Source organism: Diabrotica undecimpunctata, chromosome 3, assembly GCF_040954645.1.
Source record: "Diabrotica undecimpunctata isolate CICGRU chromosome 3, icDiaUnde3, whole genome shotgun sequence".
Classification (NCBI taxonomy): domain Eukaryota; kingdom Metazoa; phylum Arthropoda; class Insecta; order Coleoptera; family Chrysomelidae; genus Diabrotica; species Diabrotica undecimpunctata.
In genome coordinates this window covers 158,394,074-158,408,683 of record NC_092805.1, presented here as the reverse complement: position 1 = coordinate 158,408,683, position 14,610 = coordinate 158,394,074, and the positions used below count along the sequence as shown (strand labels likewise).

Genomic DNA, 14,610 nt, shown 5'->3' with positions numbered 1-14,610 from the left:
TACCAAACACAATGACAGAATCAGGTTAAACAATAAAGGACTCAGGTAATCTCCCTGTCTTATTCCATTGCCAGCTTCAATAGGGTCGGTTAGTTCTTCCTCCACTTTTACTTTTATTGTGTTCTTTTGGTAAATATTTTTTATCGCGTTGATTATTCCTAGAGGTATCTCTCTTGCGTAAAATAAGTGAATAACGTCCTTTAATTTGACCTGGTCAAACGCCTTCTTAAGGAATACGAAACATAGATATGTCGGTTATCTACCTTTCATTTCTTTTCCGATATTTTTATTTCTCTATATTGTTTCATTCAGGCAGCCTACCGCTCTACTTGATCTATTCACTTGATCTTCCACTTCAGTTTCAAGCTATCTGTAGCTAGATAATGTGATGCCTAGGTATTTAAACTACATCACTTATCCTATTATCTGACCTTCCAGCTCCAAGTTACATCTTAGTAAATTTACTGTTGTAACCATGCATTTTGTGTTTTTTTTTGTGAAATGTTAAAGTTTTTGGCGGTTATATTAAATTGGCGCAGCATACGTTGTAAATAATCATCACTTTGAGAGAGTAGTATTGCGTCGTCTGCATAGCAAAATATTTTAAATTGTTTTTCTCCCATTTGGTATTCTTTTTTGGTTCTTACTTTTTTATTATTTTATCCATAATAAGGTTGAATAATAGAGAACTCAGGAAATCTCCTTGTCTTATCCTATTGCCAGCTTCAATAGGGTCGGTTACTTCTTCTACTTTTACTTTTATTGTGTTGTTTTGGTAGATATGTTCGATCGTTTTAATTTTTCCTAGAAGTATCTCTCTTGCTTATAATAAGTGAATAACGTCCTTTAATTTGACCCGATCAAGTGCCTTCTTAAAGTCCACAAAACATAGATATGCAGGTTTATTGTGTTCTAATGATTTCTCTTGCACTTGCCTCATTATATATATAGCGTCGGTGCATGATCTTCCCACCTAAAAGCTTGTTGTTCTTCTGCTATTGTTAAAATTTTATTCAGTTTATTTGTTATCACTATAGTTGTTATTTTAAGGCTGTGTTTAATAAATTAATTGTAACAATAAAACACTGAAAACTTTGTTTTCAAAACTTCCACAAAATTTATTTTAAATTCTTATCACTACAGCTGTTTCGGCTAATTGCCTTTCTCAAGTGATCTGTTTTTGGCATGGGTTTACACTTTATAGTCTCTAATGAAATAGGTTGAGGAGGGGAGAACTGTTTGTCTCAAGCTGGTCATTCAGAATTATATCTGTGTTTTTTAATTTGTTGATTTCCATAGATTCTAACAAAGATAGCTTAAGGCCTTTATTTTGAATGTGTAGAATTTTAAAGTCGTTATTAAAGGAATGATTATGATCTAGAAGGTGAAGTGCGTATGTAGAATCTGTTTTTCTATTATTGAAAGCCCTTTTATGTTCTGCTATTCGTTTATTAAAATTTCTACCTGTTTGGCCAATGTAAGTTTTTGGGCAGTCGCCACATTTAAGTTTGTACACACCACTGTGTAAGTGTTTTTTATGTTGGCTCTTGTTGTTTTTAATATATTTGCCTAGGTTGTTATTTGTTCTGAAAGCTGGTGTTATTCCTTTCTTTTTTATGTGTTTGGCTATTTTTGTTGATATTTTGCCTGTATATGTAATCGAGCAGAAAGTACTGGGTTTTTTCTCTGGTGGTAAGTTCAGGGCTTTCTTGTGTAGTTTTTGATTTAACATTTTATTAATTGTTTGTTCGTTGTATCCATTGTTTACTGCTATTTGCTTAATGATATTTAATTCTGTCTCAAAATTGTATTTTGACATAGGAATTGCTGTTAATCTATGTAACATACTATGATAGGCTGCCAGTTTATGTTGTGTGGGATGGGATGATGAATTGTGAATAGTCGTGTCAGTATGGGTAGGCTTATGAAATATGGTGAAGTCATGTTTGTTTTTAAGTCTGGTAATTTTTAAATCTAAAAAATTTATGGATTGATTTTGTTCTGTTTCTATTGTAAATTCAATATGACTATGAAGAGAATTAATATACGATAAAAATTGGTCGAGTTGCCTGTTAGTTCCTGTGAAACATACCAGTACGTCGTCTACGTATCTCCACCAATATAAAAACTGTTTGGATATGGGATGTTTTGAAATCTTTGTCTCTAGATGATCCATAAAAATATCTGATAGTAATGGGCTTAGAGGATTGCCCATTATAAGTCCTGTACTGTTATTTGTATATAATTCATTATTAAATTCAAAGTAGTCCTGGTTTATGCAAACTTCAAGAAGATGTAAAACTTCAGATGTAATGATTGGATTTGTACTATTTTGGTCTAAAAGGTTTTTTACTAGAATAAAAGTTTCTGTAGGAGGGATACTAGGAAAAAGATTTTTTACGTCAAATGAAATTAATCTGGAGTTGTTAGGTAACTGAAAATGTTGTATTTTACTAGTTCTATTGTATTTTTATGGTAAATTTAGGTGAAAATTTAGTGTGTTCTAAAATAATCTCTAACAGTTTTTTTGAAAGTTTATATGACGGAGCTGTATAAAAAGACACTACAGGTCTTATTGGGTGATCCGGTTTGTGTAGTTTAATGAAAGAGTATAATTTAGGAGGCTGTGGGTTCATAATACTGAGGTATTTCTGTTCTATTGGATTTACTATTGATTTTGAATTTTCTAACGCTAGCTTAATTTGTTTTTGATACTTTTCTATTGGATCTTTGTGTAACGTTTCAATGTTTTGATTATTTAAAAATTCTATTGTTTTGTTATTATATTCTATTTTATCTATAGCAATAGTAGTGTTACCTTTGTCTGCTTTTGTAAACACTATGTTGTTTTCTATTGATTTATTTTTAATTGAAATGGCTGTTTTATTCTCTTTGTAACAGGAATTTTTGGTTTCACTACACACATCTGTAATAGATTTTGCAATTATACTTTTTTCGATATTGTTGGCAGTTTTGTTTAATGCTACTTCACATTCTACACCTAAATATTCTAAAGTTTTCTGATTATTATGTTGGGGCAAGTTGTGTTTAAATCCTTTCTCTAAAAGTTGTATCTCGCTATTACTAAATTTAGTATCTGTTAAATTTATAAATCTATTGAAAAAATTATGGTTCGAAAAACTTCTTGTATAATAAATATTGGGTTTTTTACTATTGCAAATTAGATTATTTAGTTTTTTACACTGTGTATTGAATTTTTTATCTATTATATTATGTATATTAATTCTCACGTAAGAATCTAGGATGGCAAATTCTATATTATTTAATCTATAATTTAATTCTGAGTGACATACCTTAAGATAAACAGCTATGATATCTTGCTTCTTGTATTGGTATTTTCTGTCGTCTTTCAGCCATCTGGTCTGGCCGTGATGTATCCCTTTTTGTGCGGCGGGGCTGTGGTTCTTGGTTTTTAACTGAATATACTTCGGGAACACTTTATTTTGTAAACACATATTTAAAAACCAGATGTTTTGTGTCGCCAGTCTACGTTTCAAAAGTAATCTTGAATTCAAAAGTAATAAATTAATTAACATGTAATTTTCCGGGTCCGATTGGCTTCCCTTTTTGAAGAGAGGTATTAGGATGATTGATCTCCATTCTTGAGGAATTCTGTTTAGAGACATTTATTAAGATGTAAATTTGAGCTGGAAGGAAACAGCAGAGATGAAAACACTTAGAAAAATTGATGGCAGATCAATGGGACAGAGGTAGAAGTACAAATATCATCTACTCTTGTTATCTTTTTCGTTGGCGGGTTATCCTTAGTTTCGAAACGTTTTTATTTGTGAGTTAAAATATCTGTTCATAATAATTGGTAAGTTTTCTTCAACAACCTTTTTAAGAGCGTCGTATACCAGTCATCCAAGCGCTATTCTTTGGAGTACTTTTCTTGTTAAGTTCAACACGGATTCTTGCGTATCCACAAATAAATTATTCATTGTAAATAAAAGTGCAACGAAATTGCGCGTTTTATTTTAAATTTGGTGTAATTTCTTTTTTTTTTGATATTTGCATTCACTTTCATAGCGATATTTCATTTGTTTTCAAAATATTTCTAAAATAACACAAATCTTGTTTAATAACCGCTAAACATATTTACTCTAATTTTCTCATGATAAAACGATAAAATCGGGTAATATGTACACGAGTCAAATCGAAAATAAAAGCAAATATTTGTCCTGGCAATCAATTATCTCAGCAAGCTCCATCTTCGTCCCAATTTTCTTCAAATTAAGCTCTATTCAGCAATCGGTGTGAACAATGCAAAGGCTTTTAATAAAACGAAAATTGGAACTGACTCAATACCTCCCAAATTAGGTGATTTTATTTCGCTGTATTTCTCTGTTACCATGATATTTGATTTCATGGAAAGACTTTATCAATAGCTTGTATTATTTTATTTTCGTAGAACTTGATTTGCAATCTAATAGTATAACTTAACGATGTTTCCTTGAAATGTAGACTCCTTTTCAAAGCTGGTAAATTATACGAAATATACTGGAAAATCAGTGAGATTTCATGAAATTTTTGTGTAGTCGTAAACATATATACGATTATATATGTATATACATAATTTTTATATAATTTTATTAAAAATCGTCGTCATCATCGATATCAGTGTTTTGGTTTTCTTCCTCTTCGAGATCTATTATTGGAATACAATTCTGACAGTGTTAACCAGCACATTGAACATTATGCAACACATTTTTTTGCATTTTTAAAAGTTCTTTGAGTGTAGTATTGTTTTGGATTCTGATATCAGTTGGACCAACGTTTTTATTTCCAAGCCAAACTTGAACTTGGTAGCAGCATTGTTTAATATTCTCGTTTAGACTATCCACTGGAGGAACGGGAGCTGGTACTTTTACCGCAGTATTTTGGGTGGTTGACATACCGCATTGTCTCCATAAAATCTCGTAGGTCTTTTATTTTATATCAACTAGGTCAATGTGCTCTAGAGTTTGAAGCTCGTTTACTTTACATTATAAGTATTTAAACTGGTTTAATGGAAATATCCAGTTTCTTAGTTTTGCCTTTAATCACAAGTTTGGTGTTTTCTGGCTATTTTGATGTTACTATTTTTTGAATTTCCACTGTATTTACATTGTATCTCCATTTTCCACATAGTAAAACAAATGTTCTGATGTGAATGTTAGTTGTCCTTCGTATTTATTGCCTACCTCTATATACCAATGGTATCCAATATCCCTTTCGATGACATATTTCTGCTATTATATGAAGGGCCATAGGAAATAACGACCAGAATCCATTTTTAGTCGGAATTTAGATATTGGCGCCATATTTAAGTTTTTTTATGGAAAGAACCCAAGCGTGGTTTCGTTTGCACAATATCAATCACCGTACAGAAGATAATCTGAAGTTACCTGGACATACCATAAGACAGAAAGACGACAGATGCAATAAGATGATTATACACTGGACACCATATAGTTACAAACGAAAAAGAGGAAGGCCACAAATGAGATGGTCAGATGACTTGAAGAAACACGCAGGCCCGAAGTGGATACAAACTGCCTACAATAGAGAGACGTGGAAGAAGGAAGAGGAGGTCTATGTCCAAAATTGGACAGCAAGGGCTATATAGATAGATAGATAGATAGACAGAAGATAATAAACGGAAAGGATATAAGCTAACGGAGAATAACGATCAGATTCCTCGCGCTGACGGCTAATAGCGATCAAGTTACGACGACCTTCTAACTAAACGTAGATTGTCGTTAGCGTCTGTCTATACCATCAGCTCTATTCTGTTCTCGCTAAGCGAACCGCTGTTTTTTCGCAGTTTACACTAATTGGTTTTTGAGTAAATATTTAATATTAAGTGATTTTAGTGATAGTGATACATCTAAATAAAATAATGCGCCACTTGAGGTTAAAAAACGGAGAAAAACCGGCAAAATGAGTGATGTAATGAAAAAATTACGTGTCACCACTCACGAGGTCGGGGAAGACTGCAAGTGCATTCGTTACAACTTTTTTCAAGTCATCCCTTTGAATAAAAGACAATAAAAGACAACGAGTAATTGCTCATTATAATGAGTTAGGGAACTACAATGCTCAAAACAAATATTTAACAGGTCTTGTCACGGCTGTACCTGGTGGTAGACGGAGAAGCCGAAATCCTGAAGCTGAAGCAAGTTTTAATTAATCTTCCTATAGTTATAGAGTTCGGGTAAATATGAGTGGCTCGTTACAAGATACTGTTGTTTGCTATAAATCATTGTTGTCTTTATACATCACCAATCGCCGTGTTCAAACCATAAAGAAAAATTTACTTGAATTTGGCGGTGCTAAAGAAGATGGACGGGGCGGTCATACAAACAGACATAATAAGTTGACCGATGAAACAAGAATATTGGTAATGAGCTTTATACAGTAACTGAAAGGGAGGAAATCTCATTATTCTTTGCATGATACTAGTACAATGAATTTACCTGCAGAACTTAATACAGCCAAACTCCATCGAATGTACCATGAGTCACACAATGGTAATAAAATATTGTACAATACATTTCATGAGATATTTGTGAGTAATTTCAATATATCATTCGGCTACCCACGTAAAGATATATGTAGCAGTTGCGACACTTTCAAAGCTAACGTTGCAATTACTACTGATTAAATGGCTAACTGCACTGATGAATAAAACAAAAAATCATTGACAACAACACTGCAGACGACTATTGCGTGAGAAGGCGATTTATTTACGGAAAAGTAAGCAGTTTTACTCCCTGAAAAAAATATATAAAAAAGAATCACGAAAGAAGGAAACAATGGAAGCCATAACGATAGATTACCAAAAAACAACATCTGATGTTTACTATCTCAACTTCATATCATTTAATATTCATGTTCTGTCAAATGCAACTTCAGTATTTTATACGTACGACGAAAGTGTTGCTCGAAAGGGTGCCGATGATGTCTGTTCGATTTTGGAATACTTTGTTTTTAATATTTTAGACTCAAACATACGCCATTTAATAATTTTTTGTGATTCGTGCGGTGGCCAAAACAAAAAATTTACCGTAATTTGCTTTCTCCACTACTTAGTGCACAAGCTTAACCGATTCGATCTAGTGAAAATGATATTTCCTATTCGTGGGCACTCTTATAGATTGCGATAAGGACATAAGTCTTGTGAATTCTAAATCTTATCAGGAAATACTAGACGACTGGAGAGATGTAATAAAGAATAGTCGCAGTAAACCATCACGAATATTTGTTCCATCTTTATGTGCCAAAATGTCCTACGGCAACCAGGCCTATCAAGATTCGAAAAATTAAAAAAAAAAACACCCACGTTTTATGTTACACAAAGACCACTATTTGGGCCTTTATCTCACAGCCTTGGTAGTTCCCCGGAAAAATCAGACGCGTAAGAGAAAATTCCTGACAAACCCTGAAGCGCATTCCTTTTACCAAAGACTAGTTTCCCATGCCAGTACGAATGAACGTAGTGATGTGGAATTTGTTGACGATCCACCAATCGACATGTAACGTGCAAAATAGATCAGACTCCAGCTCCTTAATTAAAAATTTAAAGACCTCAAGCACATATATAATTACGAGTATCAAACTATTTTTTTTTTTTCATCTGCGTAAGTGTTATAATAATAAACTGATAATTAAAAATGTTACCTGTCTTGTCTAAATGCTCTGATCGACCCCTGAGCTTCAAATTGTATCCGAGTCTAATATCCCAAATTATATAAAATAAAAAGATGAGAAAAAAAAATCAAATAAAAATATATGTGTGTATATATCTATAAAAAAAATTTGCTGAATGTTTTGCACAAGCTGAACATGTTATAAGAGAAATAAAAATCTAATGTATAATTGTAAAATTAGATATATAATAGAAAATATTTCTTTGTAAAATTAGAGCAGGACTATGATTGTATAGCAAACGAGAAGAAAGCAAGGAGCACTCCTTTAGAGCTTCTGAACAAAAAATACAAAATAATTCCATAAAGGTATGATGGCGAATGGACAGAGAATCCGAAGCCAAAAATGCACAAACACACACACACACAATTAAAAATGTTGTATTTAATTTTCCTAAACCAAAATAAACGACTTTAAACTTTAAAATTCGATTTCTACAAAATGAACAAAATGTGATTCTGATCGTTCTTTCCCGTTGCTCTTCTTATGTTAGTACATGCAATAGTCGTTGTTTTGAGTAACCTGATTCAGTCCGGTGATTTTTAGTACTCTTCGGTCTTCGCCCTATCCGGTCTCTATCAAAATAACTGATAGCTTCCAAACTGTCGGAGACCCATCATCTTACATGTATCTCTGTAAAATTTATGCGGGGAAATCGCCCTCCAAAGTAAACAAAAATAGTTATTTTATTTATTTTACAACTCTATCATCTCTATTTATATAATGGGATTTGTATCTCAAGCAAGTATTACCTTCCGCTCTACTTACTACCTCCTGAATTATTCATTGTATTTTATTTATTTCCACATTTTCAATGCAACTATCAATATAATTTTAAAAAGCTAAACAATAGCTGACCATTTTTATGTACGAAACAAAATAAGTTTTCCATAAATCATTTATCAATTATCTTTTGTTGTAGAGAAATTGATTTATGTCTGTATAATGCCTTAACTGTCACCTAATGTTATAGATTATTAAATTATGTAATCTAAACCAGAACGGTTTCTTAATATTGTTCTGAAGCTATTTTCTTGTGGCATTTTAAATTAATTTATATTTAAATGTTTGTATTTTGAGAACGATTTCCGAAGTGGAAATTGAAACGTCAATAAACGTATTTTAACCTTTAATTGTGGCTTATTCCCATTTAAATATAAACTAAACCAGAACATGCAAACAATAATACAGTGTAATTGATTAAGGAATTTACATATAGATAGGCGGCACCGAGTTGACACCAAGTATTCTTCTCTTAATTCGAATTTTTTCAACCAGTTCTAAAACAAAAAATATTTTTTGTTCTAGTTATCTTCTTCCTCTTCTTGTTCCTCTTCATAAGTAATTCTGCTTGTTCATTTGTGGATTAATACTTCTATTATGGACTTTTTCCCTCTACTATAAAATAGGATCTACTCTTGTATATGGTGTGTGTCTTTGTGCTCTTAGAAGGTAATAATGAAATTATGTACTAGATCATAATCGAGCAGTCTTCTACCATTGCTATTTCTTGTTGATTCTCCGTGTTTTCCTTTTACTAATGTATACTGGTGATCTCTGCATTCATAAATAATTCAAATCTTTCAATTTATTGAAAAGACACTGTTTTAATTTATTTTACTAAATGACGGGCTAGCAACTCTTAAACTTAAAGAGGAAATGGAGTCAATGGTAATAGTATAATGGGTTGCAATATAATCTGTAAAAATTCTATATATTATATTCATAAATACAATTTTACAGCACTGCATCATGTTAAGGAATTTGGAGCATTCAGAAATGACGGATTTAAAGTTAAGTCAAATATGACTTATAATATAATTAAGGACTCAATCTCTATAAACCGATTAAGTTGAAGCTAAATATTCCCTTATATTTCTATTATCCTATAAAGTCACAATAAGACGTTTTCCAACATAATCATTATACATTTCTCTAACGTTATCGCGCTTGGAGATTTTCCAGAAATAAAGGAAGTTTTCACGCTACTGTCACGACCGGATGCTTTTTCCGGAACAGCAACGGTAATGTTAACGAAATTATCGTGACTTGACTGTGTAGTTATTGTTTAAACTGTTGCGAATAAAACGAGAATCTCGCTGTTGGTGCTGCTTAACATAACTTTTAATGAACAATTGACGTTGAACGTTGCATTTAAATATATTTTTTTTTTATTTTCAAGTTAATTATTGCAATTAAATGGATCAGTAAATTTACGGATTATAACGCTGTACGTTACATATTATTACCATTCATTGTTTAAATCTAGCTTGTCGTTTTATTTATACTATCATGAGCAGTCATCATATTTATATAAAATTATTGAAATCCCAAATGCATTTTAAATGTATCACAAATATCTGTCTGGCCTTTTTTTTCGTTTTCTTTGATGTAGTTTACATTTTTCATATAATTCTTATCATCCATTCTGTTAGCGTAAAATACATTGACCATTGCTATTAAATAGTGCACTTTACCGTGATCGTTCTTTTGATGACCAATCTAAAATTATTAATTAAAATCCTTTGTAAAAGGTATATATTTAAAAACCCAAACGGGCTATGTTAGACAAAACGTTTTCGGAATCCATCATGTCATCATCAGTGTCTAGGAGTACATGAATGTAGCCACTAAATATATGGGTAAAAACCCGTCAACAAATAATTAGTTACATTTGGTTGACACTATTTCTTATAAAATATTAAGATGTTAAAGTTACCGTTGGATTAGGTAACATGGCGACATATGACTCCACGTTGAAGTTGCTAGTCCTGAGACGGTGTGTCTACGAGGACTTTATGGAGTTTACTAGTTGCTTCCATTGATTTGTTTTTACAGTTAACGTTCATCAAAAATTTGTTCAGTGCTCCTGGTCTATGAGACCAAATGGAGAATACATCTCTACCGTACTGAATTCATTCATGAATATGTCTGCTAATAATGGATATAATGAAGAGTCCGTGGTGTTCAATTTTTTCACATGCGAAAAATCATGTGATTTGTTCGCTGTATTATTAACTATCCTTCTACCACAATTTTACAAGCATTACCTTAGTCCAACCCTTGATAACCCTTGCTATTCCAGTTCAACCTCCCCTCCTTTAGAAATACAGACAGTTTCAAAATAGCAAGAAGAAAGACTCTCTCTTGATTGTTGACTGTTGCTAGGGACAGTCGGTCGCTCTTTCGTCTGCTGAGTCTCGCTAGGCAGACGTATACCCTCTCTTGTCTGTTAACTATAGCTTGGTACAGACGTACCGCTCTTGCTTGTTGTCTATCAATGAGAACGGACGCTCTCTCTCCCCTGTTGACTGTCGTTTGGTGATAAGGGTGTTCTCTCTACTGTTGACTGCCGCTAACTAATTATCTTTCTCCTGCTTTTAGTTACGCGAAAAATATCGCAAATACTGTTTTAAATCGTGTACAGACGCAAAAAGTGCTCTATCTAGTGATCTCAGTGTTAGTAGCGCGAAACACGTGTTCAGAAACCGGCACCCGGACAGATTCCGCGTATGAAAAACAACCACAAGTGAAAGCCTGTCAACACTGCGAGTGTGTGGAGCAAAAATATTGGTAAGACTTTGTATAAACTTAATTTGCTATAATCTGTATAACCTTTTACCACATATCCTAATTTATTTGAACCAGCCCTATGTAATACAGTCCTCATTAACTGAAATTATATTCATAATTTCACATATGTACACCCTTTTTGTACATGGTTAATCCAAAATCTTGTTTATAAAAATTGTTGTGAAAATAAAAATGGTTTTTGTCAGCACATAATGTTAATAGCTTAATTATAGCAGGTACAATAAGTATTGTTTTATTTGTCAAACCAAACTTTGTTTTAGTAAGAATATATCTGGAAGTAAAAACAAAGACAGCAATCTATGTAAACAAATTTTTCACTAAGCTATAAGCTTTCTATGCCTGCTTAGCTTTTAATATACATAACTACTTGGTATTTCTATCTTAGCATTATATATAGGTCGATCCAAAGCTCGTTTTTACATTAAAAAAAAATTACAAAATTGGTAAAAGCATATCCAGGGTATGTCATTTATAGTTTAAGAATAATATATCACATAACTGACAGAAGGCATAAATATTAGGGTATGATGTTGATGTTTAAGACGTTTACTTTAGAAATAGAGTACATCGTTAAATTACTATTATCAGCGAGCAGGTGAGATTAAGTTGTCAACTTATTTACCGTTAATTGACAGCAAAACACAATATTTATGATTAGTTTATTTTCATTTTAAAAGAAACTAAATAATTTGATGATTTACTTATTTCAAATCTAAATTTTCAGTCATCACACATTTGCATCCAAACACATAAACCAATTCTGCATAATTTAATTTAAAGCGATTGCAGACATATTGATTAAAGTGCAGTGAATGTAGTTGGAAATACACCAAAATATTTAAAATTTAATTTTGTGCAATGAGAACGGTAGAAACTCAATACTGGTTTCGGTGGTGGTAATGAGGGTGAAATTAAAACGCAAAATTGCCAATTACATGAGCGAGATCTGACACGTTTCTAGCAACGAGACAAAAAATGATAGGCTCATTATCCATGAGGTTATTTTCTTTTTTGTAGATTTATTTAAAAATATTTCATCATCATCATATAACGGGGGTCCTACGGCGATTGCCGCTTCCCGCATTTCAGCCTCCATCTTTTCCTATCTCTCCAATCTCCCTCTTCTAAGCCTCTAGATTGCATTGTTTTTGTAATTTCTCTTCTCCAGGAATTTGGTGGTCTTCCCCTTTTCCTTCTTTCTGGCGGAACATACATTAACGCTTTCTTTGGCCACCGCTCCTCCTCCATTCTCATCACGTGACCATACCATTGTAATTGCCTTCCTTGTATTCTATCTGAAAGAGTATCTCTAATTCCTGTACGGTTTCGTATTTCCTCATTCCTGATTCTTTCCATTCTCGATACTCGACATGACCTTCTAAGATAATCCATTTCCACAACGTCTACTTTATCTCGTTCATTCTTTGTCATCGTCCAACATTCGGCACCATATGTGGTAATTGGTTCTACAATTGCTCTGTATACGCGAAGTTTGGTATGCATCTTTATTTTATTAGACCACAGTAATGAATTCAGTATTCGGATGCATTTTTCCCTTGGGTTATTCGGTTTTGTACATCTATCTTAACTCTGCCATCTGCTGATATGATGCTTCCTAGATATTTATACTGGTTGCAACCTTTTATGACTGCGTTTTCAAGCCTCAGATCTGTGGTATTTCCTCCAATTTTTAAATATTCTGTTTTGCTTATGTTTACAGTAAGCCCCCATTTGGCATATTCCTCAAATAATTTTCGATTCATATAATTTATATCTTCCTCATCGGTTGCAACCACAACCTGATCATCTGCAAACAACAATGTATACAGAGTTTCTTGTCCCACTTCGATGCCCATAAATCTACATTTATTTCTCCAATTCCTCAATGCTTCTTGGACGTATATTTTAAAGAGTGTCGGTTAAAAATATTTAAAAGCTATTCTACATTGTTAAAGAAGACCTACTTAAAAGACCTGATGGCATCTTATTACAAATCCAATACCCAAGATCAAACACTATTGATGAGCAGACTCAAGCTGGAAACCCAGGGCGACCTAAATATCCTAGAAAAAAAAACTAAGAATTCTCTGTAAAAACATTAAACCGGAGAATGCCATAAACCTCTTTGCTCTATTTAAATCTTCAAGAGAGGATAAAATATTTCCTGCCCGACCACAAAAAGATTGGACAGTTTATTGCTCATCATAACAAATATATCTTTAGAACTAGCACAGCACTCGGTTATATACCAAGGACTTGGATAACTGTAAATATTATGAACATATACAAAACAAGACAACAAGAGAATAGTGTTGAGGCAATACAAAAATTCATGATAGATATATTGAGGAAAGGCCATTGCGATATCATCCTCTTAATGGCAACTATCAAGTATATCAAGAAGGGAAAATAAACAGAAACAGCACAGATTAATATATAGAGGTTGCGTTAACCGCCTTTCTAGATTTAAAACTTGCATTTACCAATGCACCATAAGATTCACTTTATCATACAACAGCATCAAAAGGGATATCCACTACCGTATGTAACTTAATCAAAGCAATGCTGGAAAATAGGCAGAGTCTCACAGATCTGCGAAGAGAAGGTTGTGACGAAAACAGACTATATGAGGCATGCTTTCTCCTCTCTTCCTCTGCTGTGGTTTCTCCTGATGACCTGATCTTGCTTCTTGACGCACACGGGGTAGAAGTGCAGGTCTATGCAGATTAAATAGTAATTATGGTTGGAGCAAATTAGAGGCATTTGAACTGTGGATGTATCGCAGAATCCTGAGAATATCATGGACCGAGAGAGTCACAAATGTCGAGGTCTTGAGAAGAATGAATAAAGAAAAGGAAGTCATATTTACGATCAAAAAACGAAAACTGCAATAATTGGGACACATTACAAGAGGCGAAAGATATAAACTGCTTCGAATAATTATGCAAGGGAAAATAGCAGGAAAAAGGTCCATAGGAAGAAGACGAAACTCCTGGCTAAAGAATCTACGGGAATGGTATAGCTGTAGCAGCAACGAATTGTTTCGGTCAGCAGTTTCGAAAATACGTATAGCCCTGATGATCGCCAACCTTCGGAACGAAGATATCACATGAAGAAGAAGATGGTTGGAGCAAAATTCGGAAATGTTCTATCCAGCACACTATAACAGACTCTAAATCCCTTACTAATTGGTGCAACAGAACAAAACTCTCTGTAAATTCTAGCAAAACAGTAGCAGTCAGTTTCATAAGAAGACGGAACCTAGATAACTGAATTCCTGCTATGTATGGAGAAACTGGCAAAGAA

General features: G+C 33.2%; 1 protein-coding gene across 1 annotated transcript in view; it reads left to right on the top strand.

Moving 5' to 3' along the window:
- LOC140437661 (neuroglobin-like) overlaps positions 1-14,610 on the top strand; it is a 256,036-nt gene that overhangs the window by 100,278 nt on the left and 141,148 nt on the right. The gene's annotated exons all lie outside the window — the stretch shown is intronic.